This window comes from Pinus tabuliformis, chromosome 3_1 (genome assembly GCF_031772625.1).
Source record: "Pinus tabuliformis cultivar Carrire ecotype Pingquan chromosome 3_1, CPIR1, whole genome shotgun sequence".
NCBI lineage: Eukaryota > Viridiplantae > Streptophyta > Pinopsida > Pinales > Pinaceae > Pinus > Pinus tabuliformis.
The window spans coordinates 457,427,268-457,437,284 of NC_142301.1; positions in this window are offsets into that span (position 1 = coordinate 457,427,268).

Sequence of the window (10,017 nt, forward strand, 5' to 3'; positions counted from 1 at the left end):
CAGAGATAAAGTATAGCAGAATATTGGGAGAATTGCAGATGCAAGGGAACAGAGGACAATCCATTCAAAGTGCAGGTGAATGGTAGAACAAGATCGTGTAGAGATCTTGAAGGTGAGATGGTATGTTTTTATTTTAATTTGATTTGAAGATTGGAGAGTGTGTGGTCTTTATATTGATACACAGGTAACAACAAAATAAGGTGAGAAGATTGTAGCAACCTAGAGCAAGGAGTGCTCAATTGGTTCCAGAGGAAAGAACCAGAGAGATGCTAAAAGACTAAGATTAGAGGAGAGAAGCTTAGTGAGGCATATGTAGCAAGAATGAGACTTGTTACTGTAGAGGTATTGATGCAACTCACAAGAAGATCATAAGGGCAATTCCATAGAGGATGTGGGTAGAATTTCTAAGTAATGAAAGAAGCTGATAAGACTTTCTAAGTGAAAGAAGAGGGGGTCAAAACCAAGTATTTCATTGTGATTGAAATACAAGAGGACATTTGTGCTCTTAGAAGATGCAGATGAGTTGAAGCCTGAAGGAGTAGGGAGAAGTGCTCAAAAGAGGTTCCAGAGATAGAGAACCAAGGGCTTGCCAAAAGACCAAGTATAGAGGAAAGCTTGGTGAGGTAAGTGGTAGTAGGGAGGACTTGTTGTTGTAGAGGCTTTAATGGAGCTCATAGTGAGTGAGTGAGGAACTCATAGAGATGGAGGAGAAAATGACTACTGATAGTCATAGAGAGGTTCTGAGGACCATAACAGAAGAAAAGTGAAGAAGGAGGATGCTAAGGCAAATGAATAGAGAATGAGTCAAGAGGAAATTGTAGAGATGAAAGAACAACTCAATGCATTAAGGAGGATACTGGAGGAAAGCCAGAGATTAGGTTGGGTATTAAAGGAGAAGCCAGTAAAGTGGCATAAGCTACAAAGAAGGCTACAGCAGAGGCAAGTAAAATGAATTATGGGAAAACTCAGAGAAGCTGAGTTGGAAATGGAAGTTTACATTTGTGAACTAGAACAGGATGAAGTTCTAGGTGAAAATGAAGAATGGAGATCAGTGAACTATTGGGATAGTTTAGAGGAGCATACTAAAGTGTTGCCAAAGGAAAAGGAGACATTGAGGCCTTATGTTTTTAATTATAATGATTGTTTTGTGAGTGCAGGTTTTGCAAAGGATTGGCAGCATTATGAAGCTATCATAAAACCTGATAAAAATTACCAGAATTCAAAGGAGAACTTGGAACAACATACTGATGTACTATAGAGGATGAAGAGTACCTTTCAGTGGATAAGTATTATAGAGCAGAGTATGATGAAGAATGCCTCTTGAATGAGGAAAATATTGAATTGTTGCAGCAGAAAGAAATTATTGATGAATTGATATTTGGAACTGTTACAAAACAAGTATAATTCCTTATGGAAGAAGGAGATGAAGATCAGCCTGAAAAGTTGATATGTGAAACGTTAGTTGAGGCTCTTGAGCCGTAGATTTTTCAAACTGACAATTGCTATGTGAATACAGGGATTATAAGTGTTGAACAAGAACTTATTTCTGTGGAGATGAATGAGACAGAATTGTCTATGGAAGGCAGTTTGATTGAATCATTGGGAAATAGTGACCATGTAAAGGATGAAGCTAGAAATGAAGAGCATTGTGATAAGAAACCTGCTAAATGTAAGGAGGAAATTGAATTGCTGGAGAGGTTGCTAGGAGGAAACGGAAATAGAAAAGAAGTAGTTACAGCGGTACTTAACAATAGCAGAGGGTCTTTAAAAGAAATGGAGACAGAAGAGTGTTTTGGTTCACAAACCAATAGTTTGTTTGCAAGAACAATGCATAGAATGAATGAGTGTGATGTTGTGATTGAAGAAATTGAACAGAATTTATTTGGGGATGAAATGGAAGTTCAGAAGCAACAAGAGGGTAAGGATGTAAGGGTGGCAGTAAGGAACCAACAACTACAAAGTGAAGGTAGCCAGCAGAAGATTAAAGGCAAATTTAAAGAAGAGACTATGTTAGCTAAAAACATAGTAAAGGATCATCATTCCATCATGATGATAGGAACAGTGGAGATAACCAGGGAAGCTGTTGAGGTAGTCAATAAAGAAGAAGGACTAAACTCTCATCAGAGGATTAGTGAATGGGAGAAAGAATTGGAGCTACTGGAGAAATGGCTGAAAGCACCAATAGGGAAGAAAGAACCCGATGAAGATTGAAAAGGATATGCAAGAGAGGAATAGGAAAGATTCCAGCAAAGAAATTATTTGGACATAGAAATTGAACTCATGAAGGATTTGATGAGAAAAGAGTCTCAAAGGGAGAAGACAGCAGAAAGAAAGCAAAGCAGCAACAAGAAAAAAATAGCAACAGACTGTGAAAGCATAGCTAGTGGGGAAATGCAACATAAAGTGTGGAGACCTAGAGAACAACAACAAACAACAGTAGCAACCAAGGACAGACTACAGAACAAAGTATGGGATCCAGGAGGACACAAATCAGAAGCACATGATCAGGAGATCATGATTATTTTCAACCTTGAGAGTCTGATGCAGGAGCATTCAGCTCAATAATATCATTGTATTTTAGTAGACATAGGGGGTCTTGTGTTTTCAAGGAAGTTGGTTTCCTATGTTTTGAATTAATGTAATTATTAAGGTTTTGAGTGATTTTAATGAGAGAAGCTAGAATAAGGATTTAATTAAGTATAGTGGGGCATATTAGTAAATATTATCGAATGTAGGAGAACATGAGAGAATCAGGATAGTTGAGAGATTGAGAGATTTGAGAATTAATTGTAAAACATAGATTAGGAGTTAGTCCATGAATTTGTGGATTAGAGATGATCCTTCGAGATAAGGAAGAGATTTTAGGAGTTTGTTGAGAAGATTATGGATTTAAACCAGGAATTGGTTGTAGAATCCTTTTTTATAAATGTAAGCCTAAAAGGAAAAGTTAGGGGTTAATTGTTAGTCATTCATGTCAAGAGTTAGATACATTTGACTATAAGCCTACAGTAGGTAGGAAAATAGAGACCACTGATGAGAAAATCAGGCCAGAGAGACAGAGAGTCTCATTATGTAATCATTTGTTTATATATAGATATATATATATATACAGAGATTCAATTCCTAAACTGTGTAAGTGTGTGGTTTGAGTATTGAATGATAAATTATGTGTGAATTAGAGGTTCTGCACAGTATATGTATGCAGGTGGAGTTCGAGCAGAATACAGAAAGAAGTGAGGATGAAGGATCGTGTTGGATCATTGAATCTGATTGAAGGATCAAAGTAAAGTTTGGGAGTGACAGTGGTTAAGGAATACATAGAGTTAAGCTCAGGAGAGAGTTGTGTGGCAGAACAACGAAGGACTAGAACCCTGAAGAAAGCTGAAACCACAGAAGAACATTGAAGAAACGACATAAAAAAAAAGTAAAGAGAAGGACGAAGAAATGAGGTAATGATGCACAGGAGTCGTTGGATCTAAAGATCAATGAACGAGGCTGAAGGCGATGGGCGACCAAGATTAAGTCGTACAACATAAGAGAAAGAAATGAACGACGGAGATTAAATCCAAGTACTTGCAGAAGGTGAATCACGAGAATCGATCTGGATCGTCAGATCGACAGATCTGGTAGATCGACGGTGATTAGCAACCGCAATGGGGTAGGAGAGTACGATATGCCTTGATCGTGGTTGAAGGGTCGTACTCAATTTCAACTGTTGATCTCATTAGTAAACGCTTACGTCATAGTCAACTATGGTATTAGGCCTGTAATTAACCCACGTGCTAGTTTAAGGGCCACAAACCATTGGATAAAATGGGTTTTGATCTATGGCGTAGGATCATCGAGTAGCTTTGTTGATCGGGGAAGACATCAACCATCGGATTAAAGGTAAGATCGACGGTGGAGATTGAAGCCGATAAGGCTTGGCTAGAGCGTACCTGAGAAGGTTATGGGCGCAGTTTTATTTTATTTGGAGTCTGGTTGTGTTTATTGCATACCGCATGCGAGAGGAGGAGTCTTAGGAATATGACAAAGTCACATGTTGGTGTGATCCGCGATATTCTGACATCCGTTAATATGATGGATGAAATCAATGGTGGAAAGAGCAATCACATATCACAAATCGAGAGTTCTGGATGCATATTCTACTAAGTCCTTTGAAACTCCTTGATTGCAATATATGATGAGTTGGCACGTAGAGTGGGGTTTGGTTAATATGTGTGGGTATAGAATTAACCAAAGTTGTTATAAAGGCTGAAGGGTTGAGTTATAAGGTTTAGTGAAACACGATTAACTAAGGATCAAACTGGGGTTAGTTATTAAATTGTTCCGCATGAGATTTAATTAAGGGGCCTTAAACCTTAATTTATGAAGGTTTGACTAGGAAGATCATTGAAATTCTTGGGATAAATGAGATTATGCATTTTATCAGCATACTGTGGGTATTGCAGGTTTTTCCTGCGTCAATTGGCAAGTATTTTGGGATGACAAATAGGTGAATAACTTTCTTCAGAATGAAGGAGAGTTTGAAAATTGTTCTATGGACGAATTCTATGATGAAGATGATCAAGTCATCAAAGCAACCCAAGTTGAAATATTACAGCTGAATGAAAACAATATTCTAAAAGGTCTTGTACCTTTGGAAGACTTATTTTATTAGGATGACGTAGCAAGGAAGCCTACATTGGTTCCTAGAGAGAAAAGTGTCGAAGATGTAAACATCGGAATAGTAGACAAACCAAAAATGATCAAGCTGTCAAAAACATTGTCTCCTAAGGTAAAAGAGAAATACATTCATTTATTGTGTGAATTTTCTGATATTTTTGCTTGGGATTATGCAGATTTGAAGGAATATGAAAAGAAAATAATTCATCATACCATCCCAATCAAGCCCGATCAAAAGCCCTTCAGACAAAATCTAAGGAGGATTAACCCAAGGTTGTTGCCATCCATAGAGAAAGAAGTCAGTAAACTTTACAAGGCGGGCATCATTGTTCCTATCAGATTTTTTGATTGGATATCAAATCTAGTCTCGACGAGAGAGAAGACTGGGGAGATTAGGATCTGCGTAGACTTCAGAAACTTGAACAAAGTATCTCTGAAAGATAATTACCCACTTTAAAAAATGGACCATATCCTTCAAAGAGTTGTGGGTGCTTCCCAACTGTCACTTTTGGATGGCTACTCCAGTTACAATCAAGTTTTAGTGCATGAAGATGATCAGGACAAGACAACATTCACCACATCTTGGGGCACATTCAAATATCCAAAGATGCCATTTGGTCTCAAAAATATAGGGGCCACTTTTCAACGTGCCATGGACATAGCCTTTTCAGATGAAAAAGATGTTTTCTTGGTTGTATACTTAGATGATGTAACCGTGTTTTCACATTTAGATGATGAACATTTGCATCATTTAAGTCATTTTTCAGAAGTGTAGAAAGTTCAAGACCTCTCTCAATCCAAAGAAAAGTCAATTTTCTATGGAGGAAGGTAAACTTCTCGGCCACATCATTTCAAAAGATGGCATCTGAATTGATTATTCACGATTAGAAGCCATTCAGAAAATTGATTTCCCTCACAGCAAAAAGGAAATCCAAGCATTCGATGGTAAGATGAATTTCTTACGCAGATTTATTCCTAATTTAGCTAAACTTATTAAAGAAATTACCAATATGTTAAAAAAGGATATTGAGGTGAAATGGTCCGAAGAAGCCCGCAAATCTTTTCATGAGATGAAGCTCGCCTTAACCACTACCCCTATTTTGATTAGTCTTGATTACACTGATAATTTTATCATATTTTCATTTTCTTCTGAGCATACTATAGTAGCGGTACTAATGCAAAAAAGGGATAAGACCAAGCTGCCAATAGCATTTTTCAGACGCAACATCAGGGATGCAACCCTTAAGTACAACATCATTGAGAAATAGGCCTTGTCTTTCATAAGACAATCAAAGATTTCTCAGTTTACATTTTACATTCGCATACTCTTGCTTATGTGCCTAATGTAGTGGTAAAAGAAGTCCTTGTGTAGAGTGAACCGAAGGGTAGAAGAGGTAGATGGATAGCAGCACTATTAGAATACGATCTTGAGATAAAGCCTACAAAGTTGATCAAGGGGCAAGGCTTGGCCAAACTCATGGCCGAGTCAAACCTTCATGCTCTAGACATCAACCTTGTAGCAGCATTATCCGACCATCAAGAAGAAGTGGATATTTTTCAGGTATCTGAAATCTTTCTCTCACCTCCAGGGTATTCTGATATTATTTACGTACTACAGCATCTATATCCTCCTCCAGGCATGTTTAAGGCTAACAGTAGGTCACTAAAGTTGAAGGCTTCCAAATATTGCATCATCAACAGTGCACTTTATTGGAAAGATCCTGAAGGTGTGCTGCTGAACTGTTTGACCGAAGATGAGTCCAAAGATGTAATAAATGACTTCCACAAAGGATATTGTGGGGGCCACTTATATTGGAATACCATGGCCAAAAAAGTATTGAGAGAGGGTCACTATTGGCCTACACTTTTTGCAGATATCTATAAGGCAAAGATGAGTTGTCATGAATGTCACATTTTCCAACGTAAAAGAAGGCTTCTTCCTTTGCCTCTACAACCAATATCAGCTAATGCACATTTTCAGTAGTGGGGCCTAGATTTCAAAGGTGAGACCAATCCATCATCATCTGCACAACACAAGTGTATATTGACAGCTACGGACTACTTTACAAAGTGGATCGAATCGATCCCAACCAGGGAAGCAACCGATCTAGTTATCATTCATTTTTTAGAAACTAATATCTTGTCCAGTTTTGGTTGTCCTAATAAGATTATCACAGACAAGTACAACATAAATTTGGGACATTCTATAACATACTATCCGCAAGAAAATGGTTTGGCAGAATCCTCCAATAAGTCCTTAATCAACATCATCAAGAAATTGTTGGAGGCCAACAAAAAGAACTGGCACAAGAAGCTGATCAATGCATTGTGGGTAGTTCGGGTGTGTAGTAAGAAATATCTTGGGCTTTCTCTTTTTCATATTGTGTATGGAGTAGATACTATTTTTCCTACATAATTAGTAGTCCCGTTCATCAAATTGCTACAAGAAGCGGGAAGTGAAGAGAATGATATTCAGTTTTAGATCAATCAAATGATTCACTTAGAGCAGAAACAAGAAGAGGTATTTTAGAACACCTCCAAGCTTCATGATATAATAAAGAGGATCTATGACCAAAAAAAAAGGAAGATGATTTTAAAATTGGAGATGTGGTACTTTGTTGGGATGCTAGAAATGAAGACAAGGGTAAGCATGGAAAATTCAAAAACTTATGGAAAGGCCCTTATCAGATTTCAGTTTTTTGGGGAAAAAAATGCTTTCTTATTGGACAATATGAATGGAGAACCCTACTTAGGAGGACCAGTCAATGGTAGGTTCCTGAAGCATTATCTTTTTTGAATTGTCCAGTTTCATTGTACATACATTTTAAATTTTCTGCAAGTGTGAAGCTGAAGATCATTGGAGTTTGGAGCCTGAAGTAAAGGCCATGGAGCTTCACTAATTTTCTGCCATTTTAAGTATTCAGTCCTCAGTCATGTGAGTCAGTTTTGAGTCGGTTTTGAGTCAATTTTTGAGTTATTTGATGTTGTCACCATTTACTCATGCATTCTAGTTTGAGTTTTTTTTACCGTATTGGCCCATATGGTTAGGCTACTTGGTCTACGGTGTTCTTGGCACCTCCAAGGAGCTACCATCCACAAATAAGGCTAATGTTAGAGTCAGTATTTGCATATCGAAATCAGTGATCAAAATTCCTGTTTTACATAATATTAGTGTCCCATTCAAAATTTTTATCATTCCACCTAGGTCATTATGCAAAAATTTACTCACTGATGGTAGCCCGAAATCAAAAATCACACTTCCCTCTCAAAAAGTTGTATTTGCTGGCCCACCTTCATGTGTTTGGATGAGCATTCATTGACTATAAAGGATCATTTCATCATGTTTTATATCATTCAAGTCCACGTGAAGTTCAGTCATTCAAGGTTCCATTAGGTCACCTAGGTTTCAATTTCCCAAGGTCCAATAAATCACCCTCTCACTGCATAAGGTCAGAAAATTATAAGAGTAAAACAAATAATATCCCTCTTTTAGTTAAATAAGGGTTTACAAGTATGTAACCATGGTTACTAAACTTCTAAATTTGATTTCGAGAAAGGAATTTATTCCATTTTGTAAATTTTATTTCAAAAGAGATGTAATCATTTTTATTTCATTTATGTAATTTTAGGTCTATTATATGTAATAAGTTGCCATTTTAGCTATCTACTCAATTCCATTACCAATAGCATCCAAACAAAAGTCAAAATGAAGATTTCCAAAGCATCATCCACCTGTCAAAGGAAAAAGTCAGAAAGTCAAAGAGTATTAGTGTGAAAATTTGAAAAGTGACGTGAAACATTAACAAATGGGTTTTCAAAGCATAAATCAAAACCCATTCAAGTATAAAAGCCCCCAAAGACATCAATTCAACATTCATTTGTAGTCCTACACTCTCAAAACCTCCTCAAAAAAAGAGAATTTTCGAATTTTAGGCGAAATTGGGCAAAACAGGGCCAGAGGGCACATTTAGAAACTGGAGGGCACATTCAGAACTGGTGCTATGCGTTTGCCAGTAAACTCAGTGTATTTTATAAGGGAGTTTTGTGCCTATAGCGATAGGGCGTGTTTGACCATTTTGTTGTGCCTTTGCCTAAGAACATCCAAAAATTGCCCAAAATGCACTACATTGCTCCAAGAATCAAAATTTTCCACCAAGGTGCTCCAGTAAGCAAGTAGGTTAGAATTACATTATTCCTCTCCTTCACAATTGATTTATATGGTGTTTCATTTTGTTTTGGATTTATACTAAGTTCAAAACCCTAGTAACATAATTCCATTCCTAAATATCATTTCCTAGCATCCCACTACCATTCCTTCACTTCAAAACTAACACCTATCACCTCCCTCATATCACACATCCCCATTTCCATATCCTCAATTTCCTCACATCATTCCATACTCTCTACACCTATATTCAATTTCATCATCTCCCTAGGGTTTGACTCCAATAACTCATGGCAGAAGAAGGGAACATAAGTCATAGTGACGAAGAAAGACAGGAGAGGAGGCTCCCTAAGAAAGAAGGCATTAGAAATGAGCCAACCAATACTAGAGAAATCATGGCATCTCCCATCAATGTGACAAGCTTTAAACATATGGGTTGTTTTGAATTTTGTGAGAAAGTGGAAAGGATCCAACATCATCCCGTGTTGACCGGATTATTCATCACCAACCTTCATGACAATCGGGTAACCCTTGCTAGGGTCACCTTCACTATATCTCCTGCTATCATATAAGAAGCCTCTGGGATCCCAAATGTTGCGGAAAAATGGTTTAAACAAGGAGAATTGGATCATTTTTATTACGAGCCATATCTTAAACCAAGGTACAAGAATGAGGGAAAGAGGATTTTTCCTTTCTCTTACCTCCTAGATAGATATGTTCCCATGATGAAAATAATCATGAAGTACTTCACCTGTGAGGGTAGGATTTCTAGGCTCTATTCCTATCATATTCAGCTACTCATGCATTTCACAAGAGTCAAAATTCTCAATATCCCCTACTATCTTTACCGAGACATTGACAAGATGTCATTCATTGCCCAAAGGAAGGATCATGATCATCAAATGCAAAGTACATTTCACCACTTCCTCATCAAGATGATAGTCCTACACCACGTTGATGAGCTTAACATTGCATGGGACACTTTCATATCCAATGATATTTTCACAGTCCCACCTATTCAACATGGCCAAGAAGTACCTTCATCATCTCATCCATCCACCTCCATTCATCCACCTCAGCCCATACATCATCCATCTTCATCTGATGAGTCAACCACACCATCACCATCTCATGACACGGTTCATTCACTTGGGAGAGATGAAGCTAGTGAGCAAAAACACATTGAG